The 15,171-nt window shown below is 54.6% G+C and overlaps 1 long non-coding RNA gene across 3 annotated transcripts in view; it reads right to left on the reverse strand.

The window, feature by feature from the left end:
* LOC126042257 (uncharacterized) overlaps positions 1 to 9,427 on the reverse strand; it is a 14,270-nt gene extending 4,843 nt beyond the window's left edge. Inside the window, exons 1-6 of one of the 3 annotated variants that reach the window (XR_007507090.1) lie at positions 9,347 to 9,427; positions 7,607 to 7,762; positions 6,686 to 6,753; positions 1,939 to 2,140; positions 452 to 570; positions 57 to 144 (exon numbers count right to left, since the gene is read on the reverse strand). This is a non-coding gene — a long non-coding RNA (uncharacterized LOC126042257). Of the gene's footprint in view, positions 1 to 56; positions 145 to 451; positions 571 to 1,938; positions 2,141 to 6,685; positions 6,754 to 7,606; positions 7,763 to 7,925; positions 8,013 to 9,346 lie in introns of those variants that run through there. The other 2 variants (XR_007507091.1, XR_007507092.1) reach the window with 2 other exon arrangements.
* Positions 9,428 to 15,171: the final 5,744 nt, after the last annotated feature.

Here is a 15,171-nt window from a genome sequence, read left to right on the forward strand (position 1 = left end):
GGCTTGGGGGGGCGAGGATCCGCACCAGCTGCTCAGCTCCTGGCCCGCTGCCTTACCTCAGGCCGGCGCAAGCAGCTGGGGGGCTGTTCCTCTGAAGCGAGGTTGGTTTCATCCCGCTGCGGCATGCCCGCCAACAGCATTCACCTAGGACAGAGAGCGGCAACCGTTTACTGGAAAAATAAAATCTTGTAAGCCCTGGGCGATCAACAGATGCGATGCCCTCCACTTCCACAAGCGCTCTGAACCCGTGGCACCCCAGCCGCCCCCACCCAGGCACCCTCCCTCACGCTGCGCCTGCCCGACGGAGAGCAGAACTTCCCCGGAAGGCGCCTCGTCCTTCTCCCGGCGGGTGCTGGCTCGCTTAGAAAGACGCGTTGGCCCGTGGTTTCACAGTAAGGCAGGATTAGGCCCTTTGAGCACTGGTTTTCAATGGTACGTCCCCGTGGCCTACCCAGCTTGAGGGGCTGGGGCTCTTCCTTGCTACGGTCACCGAGCTGGATGCCTCAGGAGTCCCCAGGCAGCCCAAGGAAGAGCCGGGCCCCCGTCTGGGCTAACGCCCAGGCATGACACCTGGGTGAAAGGAAGGACAAGGCTGAGGTGGCCACAGCTCAACAGCAACGGCGCTCGTAGGCTCCGAAATATAGGCCTGGCAGCTCGCAGTAATTTGAGCAAGGGCAACTTGTCACGGAAGCGCGGCTCATCCCTTAATCAGGGGTTAACTGCCACAGCAAACTCCCCAGGACGGGAGCGAAATCGCCGTCTCTTGAAATCCTCAGCACCAGGGGCCTTTCTGGAAGGCACGTTTTACTCAAACAGAAATTATTGGCCTTAATGCCCTAGGAACTGGATGAAATTATACGGCCCCGTAACGCGGGAGGTCAGGCAGATGATTTAATGGCCTCTTCTGGCCGTAAGAGACGTTAACGTGCCCGCTTCCCGCCCGCCGGTACCGAGTCATCCGCTGGGCGCCGGGAGCCCGGGGCGGGGCGGGCGCGGGTGGGAACCGGCCTCCCCCGCACGGGTGGGTGCCGTTGGTGGGAAGCCGCCCGCTTCGAGGCAGCAGCCGCCGGCCGCGCTGCTCCGCTGGGGCCCGCCCGCTTAGCGCTGCCCCGGGCCCTCTGCGCCCACCGAGGGGCGCCGGCCGGGAGGAACGGGCTCGGAGGCGTCTCCTTCTATCGCGGTGGCGCGACTACCGCCCCCTTCGCCGTCTGGGGGCAGCGGCAGATCACCGCACGGGAGGGGGGAGACCCGCCTCGCCGTCGAGCGAACGACGGTCGCGGGGCGGCGTGTGCAGCCGGGCGGGCGGCCGGCCGCCCGCCCGCCCCGTCGGGGGCCCGCGGCCGGGCGCGGAGGGGGCCGTACCCCGGAGGTGCTCCGTGCCCAGCTCGGCAGGGGCCGGGGGGGATCGCGCCCTGAGTGACAGCCAGGCAGGGTGCCCCGCCGGCGCGGGGTGCCGGCCCGACCCGGGAACCCCCTCCCCACCCCCCGAGGGGCCGAGCCCCAGCGCAGGAGACCCCGTTCAGCGGAGAGCGGGCGGCGGGCCTGGGGGTAGGGTCGCTGCTGGATCCCCGGGGAGGGAGAGGACTGCCCGGGCCTCCGGTGCGCTCCGGCTCCGGCTCCGCCTGCGCCCGCGGCGGCAGGGCCGGCGCAGGGCTCGCCCCGCCGACATGCAAGGGGAGTCACCCGCTCCGGGCCGGGAACGTCGCGGCTGAGGCGCTCTGCACCGAGCACCGGGTGCACGCAGCCCGCCGGTACCCCCGGGCGGAGAGGGGTGCCACCGGCGGGGATAAAGCCGAGGTGCCGCCCCCCCCCCCCCGCCGCGGGGGCTGGTCGGGCAGCGCTGGCAGCGGCACCTCTAATTTTCACACGACAGCTCTACCGCTACCTGCGCCGGGAAGTGCCGCAGAATTAAGAGGGTCTCCCCTAAGCCGTCCTTACCCAGCGCTCCCGCGTAGTGCGAAGCGCTGGCACGTCTGCAGAACGAGCGTTTACGTTTACAGTGCTGGGACTGGAGGGACATTTACAACAAAACAGTCCTGAGGACATTTTCTCTTCCAGCTGCTTTCTAAATATAGCGCGCGGCAATCCACTACCTAGCACCGCGTCCTCGCTCTTGCACTTACGGAAATTCAAAGTCGAGCTGGAGAAAAAAAGAGAGAGACAAAGACAAGGTAATTTTAAGACAGACAAAATTAAAACGAGCCTCGAGTATTTAAAATCCACGCCTGCGTTGAGGTCACCCGAACGGCGAGAAGGGCCGTCTATTCGTATTTTAAACCAGCTGTCTTTTCCACGGGGACAGTGGTTTGCCTCCTGACCCATCGATAGCCTATTAATACAATTTAATTCTGCAGTTGTTTCTGTTTAAAGAGTGTTTGGAGCGAATTGTTTCTTTTGTTTATGATCAAACAAACGAGCTCTGGTAATCTTATGTTTTATCTCCCTAACATATGGAAAAGCTATTTATCCCAGCCAATCACAATAAAGTGAAGAAAACCCCATTTTATGGAAAGGTATATATCACAAGTTTGTTCATCATTAAAGATATGATTACCAGTGAAAACCCTCCGAAAGTGGCACATTTATGATTCCAGGAACAGATGGGGACATCCATTTTCCTTGCAAATACTTTTGAAATTGCTCTACTGGTAGCAGTATAAAAATGATATACAGATGCCAGTGCCAACGAAGCCGGGACAAGAGGTCCAGATTTACACAGTAAAAGCTTCACATGCGCTCTGTCAGCTTTGATTGATCTGCACTATACCTCAGAAACTTGTTGACTGGGAAAGGAAACAGCGCAAATAATTCACTGCAACAAGGCAGATAATTCACCCAGCCAATCGCTCCGCTCCGCTTCTCCGGGCGGTGACATACGAGTCCTCCTGCCGCACAAAGAAGCATCATTCTCCAGTGTGAGCAGCGGTCGGTGTCACGGAGGGGGGAAGAGGGGGGAGGAAAAGAGAGCGAGAGAGAGGGGAGAGAGAAAGAAAGAAAGAAAGAAAGAAAGGTGGGAGCCGCGCGCACAAAAGGAGAGGCGAGACAAGGAGAAGTTGGGTTTGGGCGATGGGCACAGCCATCTACCTTTTCCACTCGCAGCCCAGGCCGAGCCATTCGGCCCCAATTGTCATTATCATATTGATTAAGTTCATCAGAGAGCAATTTTAGGTTTAACGCCAGAGGACTGGGAGAGGGAGCAAAGAATTATCTAAGAAAAGCACAACATTCTTACCGCAGGGACGTTTCCCTGTTCCAGTTCATTGAGGGAGTTGATTAAGTTTAAATGAAGCAGACACTGGATAAAAGTAAGGGTATTGACCACTGGGCAGCGCGGGCTGCGCTTGAAAAGGCCTGATACATGCAGAAAAGCAAGATTTGCTAAATGCTCTAATCTTCAATCAAATCTTACATCAATACAGACAAAGTTTGGTAATGAGAGATTCAATGAAGCATGCGGGAGAAAGAATTAATCCTCTTGGTCTAAACTGGGTTCAACTTTGAAGCCTGCTCCGAAGGAAAGACAGTTATCTAAATGCTAAATAAGAAACTTATTGTACTTTTCATGGCATGCTAATCTTTTGTCTATTTCATCTCTATTATTTGTATGCTCATAGGCGGCAGTTGTCATGGTGATTATATCAAACCACTTCTGTGCGGATGGCTGCGAGGACTCAGGGCCTCCCTCCAGCCCTCCGCCGGGGCCAGCCCGGCCCTCCCGCCCGCCCCCCCCCCCCGCGCCCCGGCCCCGGCCCCGGCCCCAGCGCTCGGCCCGCGGGGACACGGCCGGGGCAGAAATCGCCCGCACCGGCACCGGCGGCGTTCTGCCAACACCGGCCCCCTCCTCTTTCCCCTTCCCGCCGCATCACCCAAACCGGAGCGATCTCCCTCCACGAAGAGGTGCTCTTTTTTTCCCCCCTTCCTTTTTTTTTTTTTTTTTTTTTTTTGTTGTGAGCTTGCCTTGATAAGCTTTAGATGTCAGAAATCAAACACTCGCCAGGAGGTAGATAATGGGGAGTGTGATCTCCTCTATTTGTACATAGACAGCGCTTTTGCACCGGCGCTGCCTTGCACCAGTGTCAAGCTCCCGGGCTTTGTTGGACTCTGCCCGCCGCCCCCCGGCCCGGGGAGCCCGGCACCGCGGCAGGGGAGGGGGCCGCCCCGCTCCCCGCCCGGAGCCGCGGCTCCCCCGGGCTCGGGCAGCCCCTGACAAGGGGAATAAAGATTCATGTTATGCAAATGTCGAGGTGAGCGCAGACACTCTAATCGCGAAAGGTTTGGAGGAAAAGAAGAAAGCGGGGGGAGTGGGGGGGGGGGGGGAAGAGAGAAAGAGCGCAGGGATTTTTCTCTTTTTTAACTGCGCTTTGCTAACACTTGGAGGCAGCCGCCGGTAGCAGGCACCGGGCTCCGGCCCGCGGGCAGCGCTGCGGGGCAGGCTGGGGGCACCGGCCGCCCCCGCCCGGCCCCGGCCAGCGGAGCCGGGCAGAACTATCGGGGGAGGGGGGGGGGGGAATTCCCAGGCTATCGATCAGACATCCTAATTTCTCCCCCGGTACCCGGGAGGGCCTGACGGAGGCGTCTTTTGCACAGATCCGCGGGGGGGGAGACAGCCAGCACGAAGAGGTGGATGCGGGAAAGGGGGGGGGGGGGGGGGCCTTCCCCCGGCTTGTTCCCTGCCATATAATCATCTGAGCGCACAAGGGTGGCACCCGAGCTTTTATGTCTTTTACAAAAGTTGCCAAATTAAGGCCGGATTAGGGCTCCCTTCAGGATTTGTGGGCTCTTTAGAGGCTGGGAGCTGCCCATATAGCCCGCCAGTGCTTATGAAAAGCTTAAAAAGTAATAAAGGGGGGAGTGATCCCGAGAGAAAGTAACATGTATAACTCTTATTAAAGGAGCAGCGAGCGGGGCTGTGAACTTGAATAACTGTTTGAACTTTAATTTGTTCATTAACAGGATTTGCCCCTGACTGTGAATGTTATTACTTCTCTTAAAGGCGAGGTGCAAATGCAAAGCCGTAATGAAAGAGCCTGGCAAAAAGTTAAACGCCTCGTAATTACACTAGCCTCATTGAAAACGTAAAGTAATACAAAAGCGAAGAAAACGGGAGCCGGGCTGATGTTGTCCCAAACGCCCCAGCCTCGGACAACGGTGGCGGGGAGCTCCGGGCCCCCGCTCCCACCCCGCCAACTCCCGCTAGCTCGCTGTATAGCCGGGTGCGAAATGGTTGCGTTTAAACAGGTTTAGGCCTCCTTTAAAGCATTACAAAACCCCACAAACCACCTCACGTTCTCCTTTTCCTCAGTGGGGGAAGCCTGGTTTGTTCCTCTAAGTGTTTTCAGTCTTGAGCGAAACGCGGTGTCTGAAGTCTGATCTAATCTGCATGTTTGTATCCTAAACAGGGCACATTAGCTCCTCTCTCCCCCATCACACCGACAGTAGATAAAACTCTGGAGAACCGGAATAAAACAAACTACTACTCCTCTCAGAAGGTATGTGACTTTGTACTGATGCGTTTGCCAGTTAGCTCCGCGCCGACTGTCGTTTCATCTGTCAGTTATCCCCTTCCCGGTTTGTCAACTGTGTTTTTATAGATTCGCTTGTCATCCGCACCCTTCCTCAACAGGAACATGCAGCCGGGTCGCAATTAAATATACAGATACACGAGCTGTTAGCAAGATTTCTCCCTCCCATCCGCAGCCGAGCCGGGGAGATGATTGCCCTGTCACTTCTTCTTTAGGCTCAAACCGCCTGAGCACTGGCCGGCACAGCACCGCCTCTCTTAGCCGGGCGCTCGCTTTTGCCGGCCGCCGCCGCCGCCCTGGAAGTGCGAACTTCGGGGGCTCCCCAGCCCCCCCCCCCCCGCCCCGGCCCGGGATGCGCTCCCTGCCCGGGGGACGGCGGGCTCAACGCGGGATTTGGCCCGTCTCGGGGGGCTCCCCGCGTCGGGGAGACGGGCCGATAGCGAACCCCGAGAAATGCAGCCGTGCCCTGGCAAGGCCGGGAGCCCGCCGGGCGGGCGGCGGGGGGGGCAGCCACCAGCGCCGGTGGCAGCGGGCATCACCGCCGGCTGCACGGTCCAGAGCAGGTGGAAATGGAGACACCTGATCGAGGCAGGTTTTGCAATCACGTTTCAGAGCAGAGGAAAAGCACGACGGCGCTTCAGGGAGAGAGCGGGAGCGAAAACCCCTCCGCCAGTTTAAAATGCTCTCCTGCTTCTACAGCTGCATGCACGTTAAGGAGGTGATGCTATCTTAACACTAACGAGTTGAATCGTTTCCATTAACCACTAAAAAATAAAGATATGCCCTATTTTATAGGTCTAATTATTTACTTCCTACGTTTTTGCAGCACCATTAAACTCATTGGGGAAAACCCCCAAACCATTTAATCAAATTGGTAGCAGAAAAAAATAATCGTCTTACTGACAAAGTAAAAAAATGTCTCCAACTCTACTTGTCCACCCCAGCGTGGACAGTCAGCACTGCCATCCCAGCAAGTGCAAAACCAGCAAGACCCAGCTACCAGCTGAGAAGCAAGAAATGCAGCCTGGGCTTGACCAAGTCAGGAAGGGGATACCATTTTCTCCACTTTAGCTCATCAGAATCGTTGTACTAGCTTGGACCTTGGAAAGAAACTTTCGAAAATAACCAGGTCCCAAGACAGTAGCATCTTAGCCAAACAATACCTTCTCTCTGCACCTGGAGATGAAGCAGCAGGCTGGGCAGGGCAGGGAGCACAGGTGGAGCATGTTTCCTGCAAGAAACAGGACAAACTCACACGGCTGCCTTCGGTGCCACATCCCAGTGGCCTTCAGCTCCCATCGCCCTGCCACCATATCACAAAAACTCTGCGCACAAGCGACAGGACGGTTGTCTCTAACAGCATCCCTGAAGGAAGAGTCTCGGCCTTCTCACCAGGCAGAAGAAAAGCGTTCTTGGCAAGGGTTACTAAGTAATAGCATACCCAAGCTGTAATCTGGTTAGTAAACAGTGCAAAAGCGTCCCGAGAACAGGACCCTCACGGTAGCCTTGGCCTTGCAATGACTGCACACCAGTGCAGGCTGCTGTGCTCACACGGCTGTACTGCGACGCGACCGCACAGCATTTCTTGCGGGATCAGGGCAGGGACTACTACTATGTTGTTAGCTTCCCCCCATCTAACCTCTGACGATTGCTTTAGATTTGAAGACAATATGATGTAGCGCAGATAAATAACATCCAAGGCTTCATCAGACGCTGATTAAATCGTTCAACTTCCGCTAGCGGACTTGATTAACTGCAAACTTGGAGCTGGGTGTCACCTTCACAGGAGCACCGCAAGTCTACCTATTTCTGCTGGCAGCCTCACCCGCACGCTGACAGGCGGATGACAAAATGGAGCCTGCCGGAGCCAGCCCCCGGAGCCCCCTTGGGCACAGAGGCAACTGAGGCTGCTCAGAAAGCAGCCGATCATGGGACAGCAACACCCTCGGCAGCTCGTAGGCCCCGAGGATGTGTCACCTGGTGGTCAGGAGCCCGTCAAAGTCAGAAAAGAGTTTAAAAAATGAGTAGGCATCTATTTGGTTTGCAGGAGGCATTTTTCACTTTTAGCAGGGCAAGGTGCTTACCGCTCCTAGCAAGGGCTTGGGCGAGGAGTGTGCACGTTAGGCCGCAGGAACTTGTTACCAGAATAGGGGAGGACTTTGCCACAGCTTCTCCGGGCTGGGGTTGGTTGCAAGATGCACCTTCTAGCTTCTGCTCCGGTACATCTCCGGCACCCTGACCTTTGAAGACAACACGAATTTTGCTTTAAATATGCACTGGCAGATCAATCCTCAATGTATTTCTGATCATGTAACGCATGCAATCTGACCTGCAAGATATATGGTTTGTAACGCTTTTATAAATCAGCGTTTTACACAGCACATACTGCTCCTGTAAGCTAACCTTATCTTCAGAGCTGACAATTCCCAACATCATTGCTTTGAAGCGCCGAGACGGTGAGATGGCAATCTACTGAGCTAGAATATACCTCTGAAAATAAGTATATAAATACCGTACAGCGCATCTGAAGTTGATTTATGAAACAGACGGGAGTTAAAATCTTGATATATTAGCAAAAATAACTAGACCTTTAAAGCCAAGAAGCCCTTAGGCTGTAGTGAAAATCATTGATGTAGGAAAAGCATGTGTATTTCGATGACGGTGCAATCCCACATAGAAAAAAAAAAAATAATCATAAAACTGTTTTTCCTTTCCTGCAGATAAAAAAGAAACGCGATTTTGCACCAGCTGCATGAAATGCTTCCTAGTGAAGCGTTCGCCTTTTAACTTTCGGTTATTAGCGACTCGGCTTTATATGGCTGCGTCAAACCGCCCGGTTCTTCGCGGACGAAAAAATAGTCATAAAAAAGGCAAGTAAGTCCTCGTCCGGCAGGGTCTGGCAGGCGGCGAGGGTGGCTGGCCGGTAACCCGGGGGTGCCGGCAGCAGCCGGGGCTCCCCGGTGCGGCGGGAGGGAGGGAGGGAGGGAGGGAGCGCTGCCCGCCCAGCGCAGCCCAGCCCAGCCCAGCGCGGGGGGCCGGCGGGCGCGGGGGGCCGCTTACCTGCACGGCGGGGAAGGGGGGCAGGAGAGGGGAACGGGCCTCTTCTCGGGGAGCTGCTTTGGAGCTTCTCCCTCGCCTCCTCCCCGGGTCCGTTCCGGGGAACGGGCGGACGGAGCCGCGGTGCGCGCCTTTCCCCGGCAGGGAGTGGGTGCGCTCTGCCGCGCCCGAGCACGGGGCTGCCCCCTGCTCCCACCGGCACGGACACGCTGTCCTTCGGCGTGGGAGCGCCCACGGGGCGGCAGCGCCCGCCGCGTCGCTCGCTGCGGAGGTACCCCGGCGCCCTCCCCAGATATATACATATATTTTCTTTTTAAAATGAGATTACTAACGCGCTCGGTCGTATCATTACAAATGAAGTACTTCTAGTGGCAAAGGACTCGCGGGGACTAAAACCCGCAGGTGACGGGAGCAGCGCGGCGGCACCCGCGAGCAGCGCCAGCGCAGCCGCTCTCGGCGGCGACCGGCGTTACGTCCGCCGCCGTTTGAGCCTCCGGCCGAGCTCAAACGGGATTACGGATTTTTATAGGTATCTCTGTGTGACTAGCAAACCCCCGTAGCAGGTCGCGGGGGGACGACGACGGGGAGCCGCGCGGGGCGGCGATACCCGCCACGGCGGCGGAGCCGGCGGGGGAGCCGCTCCGCACCCGCTCAGCGGCCGCGGGGAAGGGCCCGGCCGGGCGGGGCGGGCAGAGGGACAGGCGCCAGGACGCGGTCCCCCGCCGCCGGCGGGCAGGGCAGGGCAGGGCAGGGGTAGCGGTACTTACGGTGCCGCGGCCGGCCCTGCCGGGGGACGCGGAGCGGGCACGGGCACCGCCGGGGCGCGGAGCTGCTGCTGCCGCCGCCGCCGCCGCCGCGGCCGCCGCGCGGGAGCGGCGCCCCCTGGCGGCCGCGGCGGGGGGAGTCTCCGCGCGCGCCCCCGGTGCGCGGCGAGGCGGGATCCGTCCCGCCCGCCCGAGCCCCGGTGTCCTTCCGATGGCCGCCACTTGTGCCGCGCGGTCCTTGGGCTGAAAAGATCCGTTAGTGCCGCGAGGTCGATCGCCTCACGGCGGGGCCGGGGGGGGGGGGGGGGGGGCGTCGGGGAGGTGCGCCTGCCCGCCCGGAGCCGGCACGGCACGGCACCGCGCCGGCGGGCCCGCTCCCGTCCCCGGGCCGCGCTCCCCGCCCGGGCTCCGCGGCGGGACCGGCTCGGCTCGGCTCGGCTCTGCCCGCGCAGCGAGCCGCCCGCTCCCGCCCCGCCCCCCCCCCCGCTCCGCATCTGGAATCCGCAATCAAGAGCCCAATTTTGTCATTTGGAAACACTAATTATCTAATCACGCCACGCTGCAGAGCGTACTTGTCTGCCCAATTAGCTAGGACAATTATTAAAATTCGGAGGCCTAATTATGTCTCAATTTAATGCTGGCAAACTCGCGGAGAGAGCAGTAATTAAAATCCTCTCCTCGCCTCTGCCTTTAGGGCAGCGGTTGATTAGGACCTGTCAGGGGCTGCGCTGCACCGAACCAGCCAAGCGGATTGTGCAACATGACCCCGCATTGTTAAGTGTGTCAACATATTAACCTGAATTCCCTTCAGCCCCCATAATCACATTTGGTAGGAGGGAGAAAAGGGGCTAAAACATGAAGCATTTTATTAAAAAAACATAAATTCTTTTTAATTAATGCTGTAAGAGATCTGACGCGGCTTGAGCTACCAAATGCTGCGAGTCATATAAGGCTGGTTGCTTCTAATTACCAGCAAAGGAAGGTTTGCTCTTCTCTGTTAAAAAGACTTCCCTCTCCTCTCATTTAAAGAAAATGATCTTTCTTTTGGGTAGTGTATTTTTTAAAACCCAGCTAGTTGGCTTCCAGTGATAAAGTTGATTACCAGTTTTTTGTTTGATGATGGAACACAAGTGAATATTGACTTCTGCGAGAATCAAACAGACGACCAGAGGCGTAAATAAAACGGTCAGGATTTAACACTTGAAAGAAGTTAATAAAGTTGAAAATTAAAAATCATAATATTGGGATAATTTCTAAATATTTATTTTGGCTCAGCTCTCAAGTTGGATAGGAAGTCAGTGTTAAAACACAGACAGACGAGAACTGGATTTAACCCTGTTGTGTTCCTGCCCGGCGCAGCGCAGTCTCCCGCCACGGACGAGGAGCACCCAAGCCCGGCGTCCCCCAGCATCGGCCACCGCAGAAAGAGGACTGGTCCTGCTGGCAGAAGCGTTCCCCTTTAGCACGTGCCTTTTTGGCTGGAAGACCACAGCGCCCAGGAAGGCAGTTCCGTCGTCCCCACTTAGTGAGTTCTCGGGGGTTCAGGACTATGGTGGCAAACCTGGATTCCCCCAGCGGGGAAGGCCTGCCTGCTGCGCCGGAGGGAGGGAGGGGGCCTCTTCTCCCACCGTGCGTGCCCTACATCTCGGAAATGGCCCCACTCCCAGCCTCCTCGGTTGGCAAACCGAAGTGCAAATCTGTGTTCTGGCTTGTTCCAGTGGCTGTCAGCGTGTTCTCCTCTTGTCAGCAGCAATTGACTGGTCAGGTTCACCCTTGTACAGCGATTGTAACAGCTCATTGACAGACCAGTGACCCAGCCGGACCCGATAATGGAAAACTATTGATTTCTGTGGGCTCAGCAGATCTAAAATGAATGCCCGATATAATGTCATCAGCTGTCTTGGACTCTGATAAAGAGACAAAGTATCAAAGATGCGCTGCCTGTCCCGACGATTTGCTTGCAAAAAAATACCGGACACAAACAAACAACAAAGCGGCCTTTCTCAGTTTTTCCCCTAATAAGCAACGAGCAGTCAATGCCTGGGTGAATGCTAAGAAACCGCAGCCCAGATGTGACAGGGAGTCCAACTGCCCCTTTAACCGAGGAGGCCCGTGGCAGCCCCTCCAGGTTTTAAGCACTTGCCACAGAGGAATAGATGTACGCGTAGGTCCGTCGCCACTAAACTCCACACCCATCCACCAGCCTCCAGAGAGCGAGTAACGCAAGAGGCGGAAAGGCTGCCAGGAGATGTGACCCAAGGGGGAGCCATGATTAACTCCTACCTGCAGGAAAGCGAAACAGCTTGAACAAGCCCGTGACACTTGAGCTAATCACACACCCCTCCCGTGTCACAACAAATGCTCTGGGCGGAGGAGGATGTTAGGTAATAATGATAAATCCTACTTCATAAAAAACCCTTAACACAAGGTGAAATTTTATATTTGTACAGCAGCCCTCACACGCTTGAGGCGTTCATGGATAAAAATGTAGCGCAAGTCCAGTTGAAATTTTGGGAGGAGGGAGATCGATATTTAGGGATTTGCAGAATTCTATGGCCTGTTTGCCATAAGCAATGCCATCTGTAAGTTGAAACAGGAAGAGACACGAGTGTGGCAGCCTTCTCGGAAAACGTTCAACTTCGGGGCAAAAAGCGACAGCTCAAAGATTGACTTTTTTGGTCTCTGGGAGCCAAAGCGTGGCCTGTCCTCCCCGAGTAGATCATTCCACCCGGATAAGGCAGCCGTCGCTTCCCATGTCCCTGTGGCTGACTGACAGAGCTCAAACCTCACTGATGCTTAGGCACATCAGGAAGTCGGTGGGATGTTTACCAGCGCAAGGTCTGTGGGAATCGGGATCAGACAGATGCTGGCTTTCTGTGGGATACCAAGTGCTTGCAGGAGATGTTTCACTGCTCCCCAGACCCCTTCTGTAGGGCCTGGAGCCTTCTGGAACTTAACTCCTTCCAGATTAACGAAGTTTCCTGTGAGGGCTGGGAGGAGAAAACAGAGATACTTACCCTGGCAGATGCCAGCACACATTTAATTCAAGATCTAATACCAGTGGAGATTAGAACAGCTTTGTGATCCCGGCGAAAAAATTCAAGTGACCTTGGGGAAACATTTCTTTTAATTATGAACAACCGGTCAGTTTTATCACAAAAATACCATCCCTTCTTGAATGTATTTTTGTCTTCTGTAGCCTTCTGCTCAGCGGCGTCTCCCCATACATGCCTCGTACCGCTCGCATTGTCATTCTGCCCATGACATGCACACACATATGTATCGCCTTTACCTTCCCCTGACAACAGGCCCCGCTCTGTGATGTGCTACATACGCTCGTCAAGAGGAAATGACTGCGCGGATTATGCTAACGTGACCGCAGCTGAATACATTTCAGTTTCTACATATTTTCATTTTTTACACACTTCCCGCTGCATAGCCTTGGCTCCCTCTCCTGCAGACGGCTCCTGAACTCACCTACCTCCACTCGAGCTTTTACTTCGTGTTCAATTTCCATATGTTGCTTTCAAGGATTTCTCTTCTTGGCTTCCCCTCAGGGCCTGATCCTATGAGAGTAATTGTGCCGCACCTGAGAAGTGTTAAGGAAGGCTGTGTGAATTGCCGTCTGCGCTTTGGGTTTTGCTTTTTTAATTATAATTTTGAATTAAATTAAATGTAAACTCTTGAATATTTTCGTTTTTTTTTTAATCCAAAACAACACTCCTGAACGTTTTCCGTTAGCTAGAATGAGGAGCTGAAATCCCTCCTATCCATCTCACAGAAGAGTTTTTCAGAGCACCAGAACCTCGTGCGTGATGCTCAAACCCAGATGTCTTGTCCCTGGAGAGGCTCAGTTCAGTTCTCAGCTCCTCTTCCTGCCCATTTCTCAGAACCCCAAATCTCGTGTTAAGCCAAGCGCAGATAATGTCTCCACACTACTCCCTCCTAAGTACAATGAACATGTTCAGGCCTTTGGATAGCAAGCTCCTGAGGCAGGGATTATGCTCTGTAGTATTACTGTTGTCATATTTTCCCTGTTGTAATGTTCCATGTACATTTATGTCATTTATAAAATACGATTAACAGACGTACTGGAATCCACAATGGCCCAAAGAAGGGAATAATAGAAGTAGAGTAACCGTGTACATTTGCTTCCTACAACTATGCTGTCTGTGGTGACCCACTCCCAACCAGCCGATCAGTAGTAAAACCGAAACACAATCCTGAATATTTAAACAGTATGGCAAAGCTGTTCTTAGTTCCCTTTCACTTAGCAGAGACTTCACAACGGGGTTCAGCCTCCCTCTGCCTGAAGGCGCTGACCCCCTCTGTCCGCACGGCACACCTCGCCTCCTTCCAGTGAGTACCAATAACTAAGGCTTAGGACTGTTAACGACCTGCTGGCTTGTCCAGCCACCGAGAAAGCATCCAAACACAGTCATCCAAAATGAGCTGCTGGAAGGCATGTACCAAGCCGTTATCCTTCCCCGGGAAAGACCACTCTGACTTGTACCTAACTGCACTTCCCAAAGATACTCACTGTGGGACCAGCTGCCCCTGGTTTTCAATGAAAGGTATCAACGGAGCATGGACTGCCCCTTTTTTACTAAAGATGCTAAATCAATGTAAATATATATTTTACAGTGTTCAATATTTCAATAGTGCATACACATACCTGTCTACTCTCAGGCCTGAGCCTATCGTACCGCCTCAGTGAGCTCTGCTGTACTGGGAGTTATCTTCACTGGGACGATTGCAGCCCGCCAGTATGGGCTGAGATTCTGTAGGCAACTGTCCTCCGACAAAGCCCAAATTGTGGTTTTTAACATTTACAAATAGGTTTGTGCAAATAATTGATTCTGCTGTAAAGCAACTGAATGAATCTAAACCGAGCAAAAAACCCACGTTCAGATCAGTCCGAAATAATATTTTCCAGCTTTCTTTGCTGAAACGAAACAAATCCCATAGACCTTGCAGTGAGGAACGTGCTTTGTTTCATCCAAAATGTTCCATTTCAGGCACTTGCAACAGAAAAAAACCCCCACAAGCCCACAAAGGAAATAAGAGGTTGGATTCACCACAGCTGCTGTCATTCCCTTTTTATCCACTAACCCAGTAATTAGGGCAGTGACCCAGGATGTGGAAGATCCATGTTCAATCCCTTCTCTGCCTGAAGGGATTTGAACCTCCATCTCTCACCTCCGAGGAGAGCGTTAGAGCCGCGGCGCCGGAGGCGGCCCTTCTCTGCCGTCTCCTTTCGCCTCGGTCCCTCCTGGGCAGGTGCTTCGCGTCAGCTGGACGCCCCGTCTCACCCGGGCACAGCCCAGCTCCCAGCGCCCAGCGTTACTCCTCTACCTCTGCCCTGCGGCTCAGCGAGGGCCGAGATGCTGGGTGCCAGGCGGAGGAGTTTCAGTAGGTTGGACAACTCTCGGATACACCGCACCAAAATGTTTAAGGTACGTCCGTAACCAGATCACCGAGGCAATCCCAGGTCTGCGTATCAATCCCCTAAGGCAAAACGAGACTCCTCCTCCCCAGATATATATCATAATGCCAGGGCTTTTCCCCAGTAAATGAGCAATATGCTAAAAAAAACCCCGAAAAAACCCAAACCAAAACGGAAAGGAAAAAAAAGTGTAGTTCAGAAAAATATCGTCTTTCTCTAAGCCTAAATCTCTTCCGGTGTTTCAAACCACACTTTGCTACAATTTTCAGTTACTCCCCTGATCAATTTTTGTCTGTTACTGTAAATTGCCTGTGATGTTAGGAAGGATTGATGTTAAGAAGGGTATCCTAATATGAACTTACTGCTTTCTTGTACCTGTTAA

This window comes from Accipiter gentilis, chromosome 8, assembly GCF_929443795.1.
Source record: "Accipiter gentilis chromosome 8, bAccGen1.1, whole genome shotgun sequence".
In the NCBI taxonomy this organism is placed as follows: domain Eukaryota; kingdom Metazoa; phylum Chordata; class Aves; order Accipitriformes; family Accipitridae; genus Astur; species Astur gentilis.